The sequence below is a fragment of the Talpa occidentalis genome, unplaced genomic scaffold (genome assembly GCF_014898055.3).
Source record: "Talpa occidentalis isolate TD23 unplaced genomic scaffold, MPIMG_talOcc4v2.1 talOcc4.2, whole genome shotgun sequence".
In the NCBI taxonomy this organism is placed as follows: domain Eukaryota; kingdom Metazoa; phylum Chordata; class Mammalia; order Eulipotyphla; family Talpidae; genus Talpa; species Talpa occidentalis.
The window spans coordinates 18,575,389-18,589,933 of record NW_023602073.1 but is presented as its reverse complement, the minus strand read 5'-3'; the positions used below and the strand labels follow the sequence as shown (position 1 = coordinate 18,589,933).

General features: G+C 45.1%; 1 long non-coding RNA gene across 2 annotated transcripts in view; it reads left to right on the top strand.

The window, feature by feature from the left end:
* LOC119251876 (uncharacterized) overlaps window positions 1-9,786 on the top strand; it is a 50,576-nt gene extending 40,790 nt beyond the window's left edge. Inside the window, exons 6-7 of one of the 2 annotated variants that reach the window (XR_008552846.1) lie at window positions 7,522-7,846; window positions 8,237-9,786. This is a non-coding gene — a long non-coding RNA (uncharacterized LOC119251876). Of the gene's footprint in view, window positions 1-7,521; window positions 7,980-8,236 lie in introns of those variants that run through there. The other variant, XR_008552845.1, reaches the window with a different exon arrangement.
* The last annotated feature ends 4,759 nt before the right edge of the window (window positions 9,787-14,545 follow it).

Sequence of the window (14,545 nt, the reverse complement as noted above, 5' to 3'; positions counted from 1 at the left end):
TGTCAAATACTGACTTGAGTGTTACTAGGAATTCCTTGCTCGCGGTGTGGGCCACACAGCTCCACTCTGGTTCAGAATACTTGAGGGGTGCTCAATCTCCTGAACGTTTCAGGTGACCATATGTAGTATACTCTCACTGATAAGCACGGAGAGTACACAGACACTCAGGTAGATGGCAAATTTGAAAAATCTGATCATTTTAAACATGCAAAAACCACTAATTTACTCTTTCGGGTTTGAGAAATTTAAATGACCACAGGTAAGAGCTCCCGACCTGCTTTGTCTGTCTCTGTCACTGTGTGTGTCTCTATCTTGGTCTCCCTGTCCCGGCTTCTCCGTCTACCTCTCTGTCCCTCTGTATCTCACTGTGTATCTCAGTCTCTTTCTCTCCTCTTTGTATGTGTGTCACCTTCAGGATCTGTCTCTGTCTTCTGTCTCTCCTTCTGACTATCACACTATCTTTTGTCTGGTTGTATCTCTGCCTGTCTCTGTCAGCCTCTTGCCCTGTTGAGCTGTCAGTTTCTGTCTCTTAGTCTCTGGCTGTCTGTCACTTTGTCTGTGTCTCTCTCATCCTCTGGGCAGCGATCTGTGTGTTTGTCTCTCACCATCTCCCTCTATTAGTAACTGTCTCTGTCTCACTCGATCTCTAAGCTTCTGTGTCTGTCTCAGTCTGTTTTCCTCATCTCTGCATCTCTTACTGTCCCTTTTCTCTTGCACAATATTCTCTGTATCCTCCTGTCTTCGTTCTACCTGTGTTTTGTCTCAGTTACCTGCTTCTCTCTGTCCACTTTTCTGTCTGTCTCCAGGGATCTCTCCTGCCTTGTATTTCTTTCTGTCTCATTGTAACTCACTGTCTCTACTCTGTCTCTCATCTTTGTAACTTGTCTGTCTCTGTATTGCTGTGTTCTACAAAGATGAGAAACACAGAAATATCCTTTGTCTCTGTCTCCCTCTTGCTGCGTGTCTCTGTCTGTTTCTTTTATCTCTGTATCTCTGCCTCTCATCCTGTTTGTTTCTCTTTCAGTGTCTGTCTTTATATTTTTCTGTGTCTCAATCTCTGCTTCTGTGTCAGGATCCCTCTTGGTCTATCTCTGTTTCTGTCTCTCCATAGGCGTCCCTGTCTGTCTCTGTCTCTCCTTTTGTTTTGTGTCTCTGTGTCCCTTTGTCTGTTTCGGTCTTTCTCCATCTGCGGATCTGTCTGTCCTGTGTCTGTACCGCTCCCTCTCCCTCTGCTCTTGCTGTGTTTGTTTCTTTCTCATCTATCTCCCTCATCTCTCCTGTCTAAGTATCTATCTTTCTCTGTTGATGTGTCCCTTTCTGTGTGTCTCCTGTCTCTGTGCATCTCTTGTTGTGTGCTGTTTCTCCATCAGTGTCTCTCAGTGTTTGTCTCTATCTTGACGTCTGTTCTAGATTTGGCTGACTTTGTCACTTGGTCTGTCTGGCTGCCTCTGCCCCTGAGTGTCTCTCCCGTTGTCTCTCATTCTCTGGGCCTCTCCACCTGTCTCTGTGTTAACTCTCCCTTTCTCTGCCTGCCTTCGTCTCCTGTGTATCTCAGGATCCTCTCTATCTCTGTCGCTGTCGGCCTCTGTCCATGTCTCGTCTGTCGGTAGATCGGTCTCTCTCTGTCCCCACCTGTCTCCATCATTCTATACATCTGTCTTTCCTTGTCTCATACACACTGTATGTGTCTCTCCTTCACTGTCTCTGAATATTGTTCTTCTGTGTCGTCTGTGTGTGTCTGTCCTGTCAAGTCTCTCTACACTATCTTTGTCTCTGCCTTTCTGTACCTCTCTGTAACTCTCTCTCTCCTGTGCCTGTTCCTGTATCCCTCTTGATGTGTTGTATTTCTTTCTCTCTCTTTCTGCCTCTTTCTCTATGCCCTTCTATCTGTAGCTGTCAAGTCTCTATACACGTCTCTGTTGCATGTCTGCCGTCCTGTGTCCCTCTCTTGCTGTGTGTCTCTCCAGTTGTCTTGTTCTCACTGTCTCTGGGTGTATGTGTCTATCTGCCGGTCTCTGTCTCCCTGTTTCTCTCACTGTCTGCCTCTCACCCTGTTTATCTGTTTCTGTCTCTCTCGATGTGGATCTCTTTATGGCTCTGTCTCTCTCCCCTGTATCTGCCTGTTTGTGTGTTTTCCAGTTTTTCTGTTTCTACCTCTCTCTCTCTTACTGTATCTCTGGCTATCTCTGTGTCTGTCCCTCTAAATCTCCCTTGCTGTGTGTGACTCTATGTACCATTTGTCTCTGTCAGTTTGTGTGATGTATCTGTCTCGTCTGTGTTTCTAATATACAGACCACCTCTGTCCTGTATTTTCTGTGTCTGTGTTTCTGTCTCTCACTCACTCTGTCCCTGTCTCCATATCTGTGCACATCTCTGCCTGCCTGTGTCTCCCTCATCTCTATGTCTGTCTCACTCGCACTGCGTTCTCTCTCTCTCTGTCAAGTCTCATACTGTACAATGTCTCTATTATTCCTCTCACCCTGTTGATCTATCAGTTTCTGTCTCTCTTGGTCTCTGTCTCTCCCTTTCTTGCTGTGTATATGTCTGTGTCTGCTCTCTCTCTCTGTGGGTCTGTCTCTGCTCTGTCTCCTGTCTATTTCTGTCTTGTTTCCTTTGTGTCTGTCTGTCTACCTATGTCTCTCTGTCCCTCTGAGTCCTCTCTCGCTGTGCATCTGTCTCTGTACCATTTGTCTCTGGCAGTCGCTTCTCTCCCTGTCTCATTGTGTGTCTCCATTTGCCTCCGTCTGTCTCTCACTCTTTCCGCATGTCTCTGTCCACATCTCTATCAGTCTGTTTCCCTCGTCTCTACTCGCTGAATCTGTCTCTGTATCCTCTATCTTCTCTCTGACTCTGGTACCCCCACTCTGTTTCTCTTTTTGTGTGACTGCTGTCTGTCCCTACGGATCTCTCTCGCTGTGTGTTTCTCTGTCCCTGCCTCGCCCTGTCGCTATGTCTCCCGTCTTTGTCTGCATCTGTCCTCCTGTCTGAATCTGTCTCTACTCTGCGCCTGTCTCGTCTTGTAATTCTCCGTCTCATCTGTGTGTTTCTCCCACTGACTGTGTAGCTTGATCTCTGTGTCTGTGTGTTGCGTCCCTCTGTTCTATCTGTCAAGGCTCTTTACACTATCTCGTGATGATATGGCGCTCTCTCCATTTGTCTGTCTTGGTTTCTCTGTCTCTGTCCCTCTCTGCACCCCATCCTGTTTACCTTGCTCTGTCTCGCTCTTGGTCTATCTGTGTGTGTGTCTTGGGCTGTCACTCTTTGTAGCTCCGTGTTTGTCTCCCGCTCTGTCACTATCTCTGACTCTGTGTCCCTGTTTCTTGTGTATGTTCATCTGTCAGTTTCACTCACCGTCAGAGTCTCTAGACAGAGCTGGAGAACTGCCACCCTGGCCTGTCTCTCTGAGCTGCTTCTTCATCTCTCAGTATTTCTCTTTCTCTCACCAAGTTTCTTGGTTTCCCTTCCGGTGTATGTCTGTCTCCTTTCCTCCACTCTCTGTCACTGCCGAGCACCCATTTATTTATCTGTTTCTCTGAGATCTGTCTCTGTCTGTTATGTCCATCTCTGTCCCTTTCCTTGTCTATCTCTCTCACTGTCTCTCTGCAAAGTTTTTCTCCCACTAGCCTCCTTTGTCTGCCTCTGTCTCTCACTATCGTCCTGTCTTTACCTGCCTCCTTTTTCTCTGTATGTCTCTGTCTCTTTCTGTGTGTCTGTCACTCTGCGTGTCTGCCGCTCTATATCCCTCTCTCGGTTTCTTTTTCTGCGTGTGTCTGCCTCTCCCTCTCTTGCTGTGTCTCATTATGACTCTGTCTCCGCCTGGCCCTACTGTCTGTCTTTGCGCATCTGCGTCCCGGCTCCACAGGTTCCCGTCGGTCTGTCTGTTTGTGTGTCTATCTCCGTCCCTGTGTTGCTACCACTGTCTCACTGTCTGTCCCTCTAACCCTCCCTTGCTGTGTCTCTGTCCCATCCCTGTCTGTGTGAGCTGAGTCTCTCCTTTGTACTTCCGTCTCAGTTTGTCTGGTTCTGCTTCTCTCGCTCTGGCTCCCTCTGCACATCTCTGCCTGTCTGGGTCTCTCCTGAATGCTGTTTCTCTCTCTGCCTTTCTGTACTGCGTTCTCTCTCTCCGGCTGTCCTATGGCTCTCTCTTGCCATGTATTTATCTTTCTGTTTCAGTCTTTCTGCCTCTGCCTGTTCCCTCCCTGTTCTCTCTCTACAGTGTATCTCTGGGACTGTCCGACTCTCAGTGTTTAACTCTATCTGCCTGTTCTCGCTGTGTGTCTATTTGTCTCTGTCCCGGTGTTGGTTTCTCTGTCTCTGCATGTCTGTATCTCTGCCTTCCTCTGTGTACCCGAGTCTCTGCCAGTTTCTGTGTCTCTCCTTGTTGCTCTGTGTATGTGTCTGCTTCCCTCATCTCCCTGTATCTCTTTATTACTATCTCTCTCCTTGTCTCTGTCTGCTGTGTCTTCTGTGTATTTCTATCTTGCACGGTATTGACTGTCTCAGTATCCTCTGTCTTCTCTCTGCCTCTGTTTTGCCATAGTGTGTGTGTCTTTCTGTGCCTCCTTTGTCTCCCTCGGGATGGCCCTGTGTGTCTTCTGCCTGTCCCTATGGATCTCTCTGGCTGTGTAGTGATACTTCTCTGTATCTCTCTGCCAGTTCCATCTCAGTGTGTCATAGTCTGTCTCTCCTCTGTGTCCCCATATCGCCATCGCATCCATCTGTGATGCTCATCTTTGTCCCGTCTCTGCCTCACTGTCTATGTCCGTCTGTATCTCTGCCTTGCTGTCTCTTCTCACTCTCGTCCTCATTCCCCAGGCATCAGTCTGTCTCTGTCTTTCTGTCCCTGTCAGTCTTTTGTATCTCCCTGTCAATTGATCTGTTTTTGTCTCACTGTTCCTGCCGCTAGATCTCTGTATACATCTGTCTCCCTCATCTCTAAATCTGTTTCCTTGGGTCTGTCTCTAAATACTGTTTATTTCTTTGACTTTCTCTGTGTCCTTCTATCTTCGTGTTTCTCTGCGTGTCTTTCTGCAGCCCCCTTGGTCTCTCACTGTCTGTCTCTGTACCTGTCCCTCTGTATCTCTATTCTGTGTCTTCCATCTGTCTCGGGGGGGGGGGGGGTCTTTTGCGGTGTAGCTTTCTGCTTCCCACTTCTTTCTCCGTGTCTCTCTGTCTATTCTGTACCTGTCTCTCTAGTGGCAGGAATTCTGTACTATGCGTCTGTCTCTTTCAGTATCTGTCTCAATTGGTCTGTTTCTGTCTCACTCTGTCCCTGTCTCTCTTGCTCTGTCTCTGGTGATATGTCTTGGTTTCTTTCTCTGTGTGTGCGTGTCGCTGTCTCTTGCTGTGTATCTCTTTATGGCGCTGTCTCCTCTGTATCTGCCTGCCTCTGTGTTAACACTCCTTTTTCTATTTGTGTCTCTGTCATGGCTCCATGTCTGTCTGCCTTTTCTGTGTTTCTGTCTTTTCCAGTTCCTCTGTCTCACTGTATCTGTCTGTCCTTCTAATGCTCCCTTGCTGTGTCTCTGTACTGTTCCTCTCTGTCCGTCTGTGTGATGTATCTTTCATCTGTCTGTCTCTTTGCCTTGACTATCTGTTCCTCCTGTCTGTATATTTGTCTGTGTGCGTCTATCTCATCTGTCTCTATTTGAGTTTGTCTCTCACTTTGTCGTTGTCTTCCATCTCTCATCTCTGTCCACTCGCATTGTGTCTCTCTCTGAATATTGTTTTCTGTCTGTCTGTACACATCTCTCCTCTTTCTGTACTGCTCTCTGTCATGTCTCTATGGCGCTCTCTTGCCGTGTATTTATTTTTCTCTGTCTCCCTATGTGTCTCCATCCTGCCCCTCATCACTGTGTCCCTGTCTGTCTCTCGGCATATGTCAGTCCTGGTTTCCCTTGCTGTGTCTTCTGTGTCCTTCTCTCTGCCTCTCATCCTATTTATCTCTGTTTTTTTCTCCCCCCTTTGGTCTTTGGGTGTCTCTCTCTGTATCTCTACCTCTGTCTCTGCCTCCTCTCTTACTGTGTTTCTGATCTTTGCCTGTCTGAGTTCCTCTGTCGTCTTGTGTATGTCTCTCAGTGTTTGTCTCTGTCTGTCTGTTTCTCTGTATCTGCCTATCTTTGTCTCTATCTTTCTGTGTCTCTCCACTGGACTCTGTCTGTGTCTCGTCCATCTCGTTTGGGTCTCAGTTTCCCATCTCTCCCCTCCTCTCTGTAAATCTGTCTCTTTCCTTGTCTCTGAATATTGTTTTCCTGTCTTTCTCTTTGTACATCTCTAGTTCTTTGTCTATGTATCTGTCTCCTCATGCTGCTCTTGGGGTGTATTAATCTTTCTGTCTCTCCAACTTGTTCTGTCTCTGCCTGTCTCTGTTTGTGTCTCTGCATCCCCCCCACCCCTTGCTGTATCCTTTTGTCTGCCCCTACTGTTTCCTTCTTCTGTCTGTTCTCCGTCCCTCTGAGTCCTCTCTTGCAGAGTCTCTCTGTACCATTTGTCTCTGTCTCGGTGTTCTGTCTTCCTCTCCGTGTCTGACTCAGTATCTGTCCACGTCACTGTGTCTCAGCCTCTGTTTCCCCCTTCATCTCTGTCCCTTTCCTTGTCTGCCGTGTGTGTCGTCACTGTGCCTGTGTGTCCCTGCCCTATCCTCTTTCTGCCGCTGTCTCCGTCGTGGTCTCTCACTATCTGTGTCTCTCTACCTGTCTCATCATTGTCTCGGTTTATCTGTCTTGGTTTCTTCTCTCTCGTTGTCTTCCTTATCTTGCTGTGTATGTCTCTGTATCTCTTTCCCTCTCTCGCTGTGTATTTGTCTGTCTCTGTGGTGCCTCATCTGTCTTGTATTGTTTCTATGTTTCCCTTTGACTGCATATCTATCTCGCTGCACTACCCTTGGTCTGCACATGCACACACCGTGTCTCTCAGTCCTCTACATGCATGCTCTCTCCCTCTGCCTACCCCATGGATCCTTCTGGATCTGTCCCCTGCAGTCTGTTTCTCTTCGTAGCCCTGTGTTGGTTTCGCTCTCTTTCTCCTCTTGCTGTGCATCTGTCTCTCTCTGTCCCTGTGTCCAGCTGTTTCTGACTTATGGTTTCTCTGTATCTGTCTCCATCTCCCTATGTCTTGTCTGGGCTGTGATGTGAGTATCTCTGTCTGCTGCTCCCTGTTACATCTCTCAGGCTCTCTTCTGTGTGGTCACGGTCTCTCTGTATCCTTCTGTCTCGTACTGCTTTTCCCTCTTCCTGTGTTTGTCTGTCTCTCTTTCTCTCCAAGTCTCTCTCTGTCTCTTAGTGTGTCCGGGCCCCTCGGTACCTTCACATGTGCATGGCTCCCTCGTCTCAGTAGGCCCAGCTCTCTCGGTGTCTGTCTCTGCCACAGTCTCTGCTCCCCATCCGCCTCTCACTTCGCACACCCCTTTCCTTGGCATAGGCAACAGTAGATGGTCTGTCGGTTGAGGTTAAGATGAAAGAACTAGAACGTAAGACAGCTCTGGCTGACTCCTCCACTCACCTTGGTGCTCTTTACTGACAGTGGTTGTGAGTGTCTCGGCTGAGCAACGTGGGCCTCATCTCATGTTTCCACCCACATGGAGAAATGCCTCATCGGAACCCATGTGCCCCAAAACATGTCAAACTCACCTGTGCAGGGTGATGGGTTTGGAGACATCCATCCCTGGCTCCAGTTCAGGAGCTCCTGGAGGGCACCTGTATACACTTGTGGGGTCTGATTAATAAAGTTAAAACCAAGCCCCGCTCCTTGCCCAGCAGGGACTGGTTGCCTTGGGGACGAGGCCATCAGACAGACCACCGTGACCAGAAATGTAGAGGCCAGTGCCCAAGACCAGACATCCAAGCAGGTAACTGGCACCCCAAGTTAGAAATTCTCTGAAAATAGTATAAAAGTCTCAAATCCTCCTTCGTGCGCAGACCCCTCCCATCTTGCCGGCTGCTCCCCTCAGTAGTATATTTCAATAAATCCCCTTTTTCTGTTCTCCACACTGTCTCTGGTGAATTCTTTCATCCCTGCGCCTCCAGGCTCACCCCGATACTTCTCTCCACTACCACTCAGTCATGAACAGGGAGCCGTTGTGGGAATCCAGGCAGAGAAGCGCCTGCAGAGCTTGGTGCAGGCACATCTGGATGCACTGAGCGGGGGAAGAGGAATAGTTTTTTACCCACATTACTCCTCCCCCAAAGTTTCACAGCTCAGGGCCAATGGACTCGCTACATCATGATTTCTCCTACAGGGAGGCGTGAGAGCTGAGAGGCCGCATCCTGGCTGACGTGCTCTGCCCAACGTGGCAGAAGCATCTCATTTGTCGCTCCCCGTCCAGAACGACAGGAGGGGCAGACAGGAGGCTGCCAGATGGAATTCTTCAAGACTCTACGTGCTCCGTCACAGACTATAATGCCTGCTCCTGAGCTGACGGGGACCCCTCATTTACGGACCCCTTCAGCTGACCAGTGGGCGCCCTGTGTCAGTGCCTGTGCCTCTCCAAGGCAGCAGCATGAGATTGGCTTGTGAGCCACACAAAGTTGCCCCCATCCGCAGGTCACACACAGATGCTGGCATCAGCACCACCCTAGGTACAACAAAGTGGGGCTTGCAGCACTGGGCTGGTGGTGGTTACCAGATCAAGAGCAGGCGTCCCGGGGAAGAATTCTGCCAAGATAGTGACTAAGGTTGAAACCTGTTTGTCTATTGAAAAAAAAAAAATCTCAAACTTCCTACTCCTAGGAAGGCTGTCAGGTATTTCTTTTCCAAAACAACTTAAAGATTGAAATGAGTCATTTCAAGAGAGATGAGTCCAGCACAAAACTTCCAAGAAGTAAAAAATCAAAGCAACACAGCACCACAGCACGGTCATGAGTCCCGGTAACGATTCACAAGACTTGCAGTCGGCAAGACATTCAAGAACAATCAAAACAGGTATTTCCATGTTGTAAGGAAGTTAAGAGCTACAAGAAAATGCAGAATGACAATTCCAGTGTCAGAAAAACACATCAACAAAGGTAAAATATAACAAAGGCATTAAAGGCACCAAAACATCCTGCTACAGCCTGTACCACCAAGTAAACACAAACAAAGGCAAAAAAAGAGAAAGGTAACACACAAAATAGAAGTATTTGATTCTTGACATAATCTCTCTAAATGAATAAATTCACCAATGGAAGACAGAGAGTGAGTGGATTTAACCAAAGACCGTACTATATAGCCAAGGAAGGAAGACTATATTTCACACAAAAGAAATCCAAGAATGAGGGGTTAGCTATACTCCTAGCACAATAAATATGCTTCAAGCCAAAAACTGTAATAAGAGATGAAGATTATTATAGAACAAGGTATCAACACTTAATGAGATGCAGCAATCATATACTTAATTGAATCTAACATCAGAGCATATATAAATGAAGCAATTTAGATCTGAAGGAAGAAACAGACAATGATTTAACAATAGTAGATATATTCAATTTAACAATAGTATCATGCTTTCTTTAATGGGTAGGTCATCTATAAAAAATGGACTTAGACATATATAGAACAGCCCAAAGAGCAGCAAAATATATGTTCTTCAGATGCACAAAAAGCATTATCCAAGAAAGATCATGAGATAAAATATAAAACAAATGTGAGCAAATTTAAGATGATTCAAATCATACCAACTATCTTTCTGAACATGATATAAAACTAGAAATCTGCAAGGTGAAAGTTGGACAATCTACAAATAAATGGAAAGTAAATAAGGGCCTCCCTGGTGGTGCAGGCAGTTGAGCCCCGTATTGTGAAGTGGTCTGCAGCCTCTGCAGCGCAGGTTCTATCCCGGCCAGCGAGAATCCCACGTGGCACGGCAGACCTCTCCTGTCTCACCCGCTGCTCCCCTCAGCAGTGTATTTCATAAGTCTGCCTGTTCTGTTCCCCGCTCTGTCTCTTGTGAATCCTCTCATCCTCCCGCGCATCTGGCCTGTACCCTGGTTCTTGTATAAATAATCAAAAAAAAAAAAAAATGAGTGCCTCCCCGGTGGCGCAGCGGTTGAGCGCTGGGTTGCGAAGCTGCCAGCAGCCTCTGCAGCGCCAGTTTGATCCCCGGCTGCTCTCCGGCCACCGGAGGAGGGTCCCACATGGCGCGCAGACCTCTCCTGCCGCCCGCTGCTCCCCTCAGCAGTGCACTTCGGTCCTTCTGCCTGCTCTGCTCCCCGCTCTGGCTCTGGTGAATTCTCTCACCCTCCCGCGCTTCTGACTGTACCCGGTGCTTGTATAAATAAATAAAAATAAATCTTAAAAAAATAAATAAACGAGCAGGTGAATGGGAATTTTAAAAAGTCAAATGACAATGCAGAAATACCAGCACTTAAGGAATGCTATAAAAGTAATTCTGAGATAAAAGTTCACAACAGTGCATATATATGAGAAGTACAAATGCAAAGAAACTAATTCCTTTAGGTATTGATAATCTATATTTGAATCTAGACAGCATTCCTCCAAAGTTGGCAGAAGGAAGAAAATAATAAAGATCAAAGTTGGGATTATATCAAGGAGAGACAAAAGTAGGATTCACAAAATTAGGATCTGTATGTTTTCCAGTGATAAACAAAACTAACAGCTTAACTAGACTGAGAAAATAGAGAAAACAGACGTAAAATCAGAAATGCAAGACCAGGCATTGTAAGTGATTCTATAGAAAAACATTATTATAAAAGACTACTATGAATAATTACATAGCAACAAATTAGATAACTTACACACATCCTACAAAGTCTGAATCAGGAAAAAATAGAAAAACTGAACAGACCAGTAACAATCAAAGATACTCAATCAGTAATCAAACACCTGCAAGAACACGTGATCATCTCAATAGATGCAGAAAAAGCATCTGACAAAATGAAATAACCATTCATTAAAACACTCAAAATGAGGGGCCTCTCTGGTGGCACAAGGGGTTAAGACACACCAATGAAGCTGTCCACAGCCTCTGCAGCACAAGTTTGATCCCCAGCCAGCCAGGAAACAACCCACATGGCACAGCAGACCTCTCCTGTCTCGCTCGCTGCTCCCCTCAGCAGTGTATTTCAGTCGATCTGTCTGTTCTGTTCCCCACTCTGTCCCTGGTGAATCCTTTCACCCCCTGCAACTCTGGCCTGAACCCAGTTCTTGTATGCATAAATATATATTTTCTAAAAAAACACTCAAAAGATTTACTATTAAGGAAGAATGCCTCTCCACCATGAGGGAGATAAACAAGCCCGCAGGTAACAGCACACCCCGCTGTCAGGGGACGCTACAAAGGCAGTTCTGAGAGGAAAGGGAAAAGGTGAAAGCGTATCCTCTAAGGTTAGGAACGAGACAAAGTATGCCAACTTCACTACTCTTAATCAGTACTGCACTAGGAGTCCTCACCACATCAACTAGGCAAGACAAAACAAAGCCTGCTAAATCAGAAAGTGGTCATAACACGGTCAGTGTATCAGATAAGCTTTTGTACAGTAATTATCCCAAAGATGCAAGTGAAAAGCTGTTGCAGCACACAAAAACCAACATACAGAAATGAATTCCATTTCTACACACTAGTAAGAAACACCTGGAATAAAAATAAAGAAAATGAACCTATTTTCAGTAGTATCACAACAATAGTAAAATTGTCAGGATTAATTTAAATCGAGGAGGGGGGAAATCTCTACATTGAATACCCTAAAACACTAATGAAAGAAATTGAAGACATAAATGGGAAAACATGCTATATTCACACATAGTAAGAATTTTACATTGCAAGAACATTTTTATACTATCTATTGATTCAACACAAGCCATTTTAAACATTAAATAGCATTCTATGCATAAAAAATCCTCAAATTCTTTGTGGAATCATAAAAGACTTGGATGTCAAAGCAATTCTGAGAAAGAATAAAGTTGTAGTTATTAAAATACCCGATTTGAGGGGGCCTCCCTGGTGGTGCAAGGGGTTAAATCTCAGCACTATGAAGCTATCCATAGCCACTGTAGCATGAGTTTGATCCCCGGCCAGGGAGCTACCCACATGGCACAGCAGATCTCTCCCTGTCTCCCCACTGCTCCCGTCAGCAGTGGATTTTAGTCTGCCTGTTCTGTTCCCCACTGTGTCTCTGGTGAATCCTCTCACATCCCCACATCTCTAGAATACAGTCCTCGCCCCCACACCTCTGGCTCTATGCAAAAATAAATTTTAAATCTTTACCCCAAAAAAACATAATGACCAAGATATGGAATCAACTTAAATGCCCATAAATGGATGAATGGGTGAAGAAAATATGAGATAGGGCCTCCCCGGTGGCGCAGCGGTTGAGCGCTGGGTTGCGAAACTGCCCACAGCCTCGACAGTGCCGGTTCAATCCCCAGACGCCAGGTGAGTGTCCCACATGGCGCACAGATCTCTCCTGCTGCCCGCTGCTCCCCTCAGCAGTGTACTTTGTCTATCTGCCTGTTCTGCTCTCTGCTCTGGTGAATTCTCACCCTCCCATGCTTCTGACTGTACCCAGTGCTTGTATAAATAAATCAATCTTGAAAAAGAAAATTATGAAATAGATTATAGATATAGATACAGATAGAGGTGTGTGTGTGTATATATATATATATAAATAAAAAAGATCTAGACGTAGAGAACTATATATATACAATGGAAAATTATTCAGCTGTGAGAAAGGAAATTGTGACATTTGCTACAAATTGGAGAAACTTGAGGTTATGTGAGGTAAGTCAGGCATATGAAAAATGCTCAACATCTTTTATTATCAGGGAAATGCAAATCAAAACTACAATGATATGCTACCTTACACCAGTGAGAAAGCCACATATTAGAAAACTAAGAACAAATATTGGCAAGGATGTGGAATAAAAGAAACTCTTCTACACTGCTGGTGGCAGTGCAAACTGGTACAACCACTATGGAAAGTTGTATGGAGGTTCCTCAGTCTACTAAAAATGGAGCTACCATATTTCCCAGCAATTCCACTCCTAGGGATCTACCCAAAGCATGCAAAAACTGATTCAAATGGATACCTGCACCCCTATGTTTATTGTAGCACTATTTATAATAGGTAAGATTTATAAACAACCCAAATGCCCAAAAATAGATGACTGGATCAAGAAGACGTGGGATATATACAGAATGGAACACTATTCAGCAATCAAAAAAGATAAATTGTGCCATTTATAGCAACATGGGTAAAGCTGGAAGGGATGATGCTCAGTGAAATAAGTGAGAAGGAAAAAGTAAAATATTGGATGGTTTCACATATAGGAGAAATATAGGGGAACCAAATAAGGGATCACGGAAAAGAAAGTATTAACAATGAAAAAACAGGGCCTCCCCTGGTGATACAGTGGTTGAATGCTGGGCTGTGAAGCTGCCCACAGCCTCTGCAGCGCTGGTTCGAACCCTGGCAGCTGGTGAGGGACCACATGGCGCAACAGACCTCTCCTGCTGTGCCCGCTGCTTCCCTCAGCAGTGTATTTTGCTAGACTGCCTATTCTGTTCCCCACTCTGGTGCTGGTGAATTCTCTCACCCTCCAGCGCTTCTGACTGTACCCAGTGCTTGTATAAGTAAATAAATCTTTAGAAAAAAATGAAAAAACAAAATTATAAGGCAACTATAAATCAGAGACATTCTGCAGGGGAGGTGGAGGGGAGGGATCCAACAAGGGCAGGAAGAGCACAAGGGACTATGGTGATGGTCACATGTGACCTGGTGGTGGGAATTCTAAGGGGACTACACCTGAGAGAAGAAAGCAAACATTGTACAAAAATGAACAATGATCTAAAATATTATATTAAAGAGAAAAAAAAACAAAACCTGAACCTACTACTTAAAAAGTATAACACATCAAAGGCACAGTATAGTAATATACATGACAGTACTGTATTATAATAACCAAACTTGCTGACACTAAAATTTAATTTTTCCAAACACAACCAAAAACTGATACAACAGAAGTGCTAATTAGTACTATAATGGAAATAGTATTATATGAATGTATTATGATGTACAAATTAACAAAGATATTCACAATGACATTAAGTTATTGTCAGTATTTCAAGGAAAACAACACAGAGCATGAAAATCAGAACGGATCAAGCAGAAGTAAAAATCTGAGTTAGCAACCCAGAAAACTGTGTGGCGGTTGCTCAAATTATTAAAAACAGAGCTACCATATGACCCAGTGATTCCATCCTAGGAATCTACCCAGAGGACACAAAAACATCAATTTGAAAGCAAACCGGCACGCTTGTTTAGTGCAGCACTATTTACAATAGCTAAGATAATGAATCAACCTAAATGTACAAAAACAGATGAGTGGATCAAGATGTGCTGTAAATACACAATGGAATACTACTCACCAATCAAAAGATAAACTCATGCCATTTGCAACAACTGGATGGAGCCAGAAAGGATTATACGCAGTGAAGTAAGTCAGAAGATAAAGAAAAATAGCTCATGGTTTCATTTAGAGGGGGAAAACAGGGAATCTGAAGAAAGGGTCAAAAAAAAAAAAAAGACAAAACTTGCAGGTAAACTATAGATCT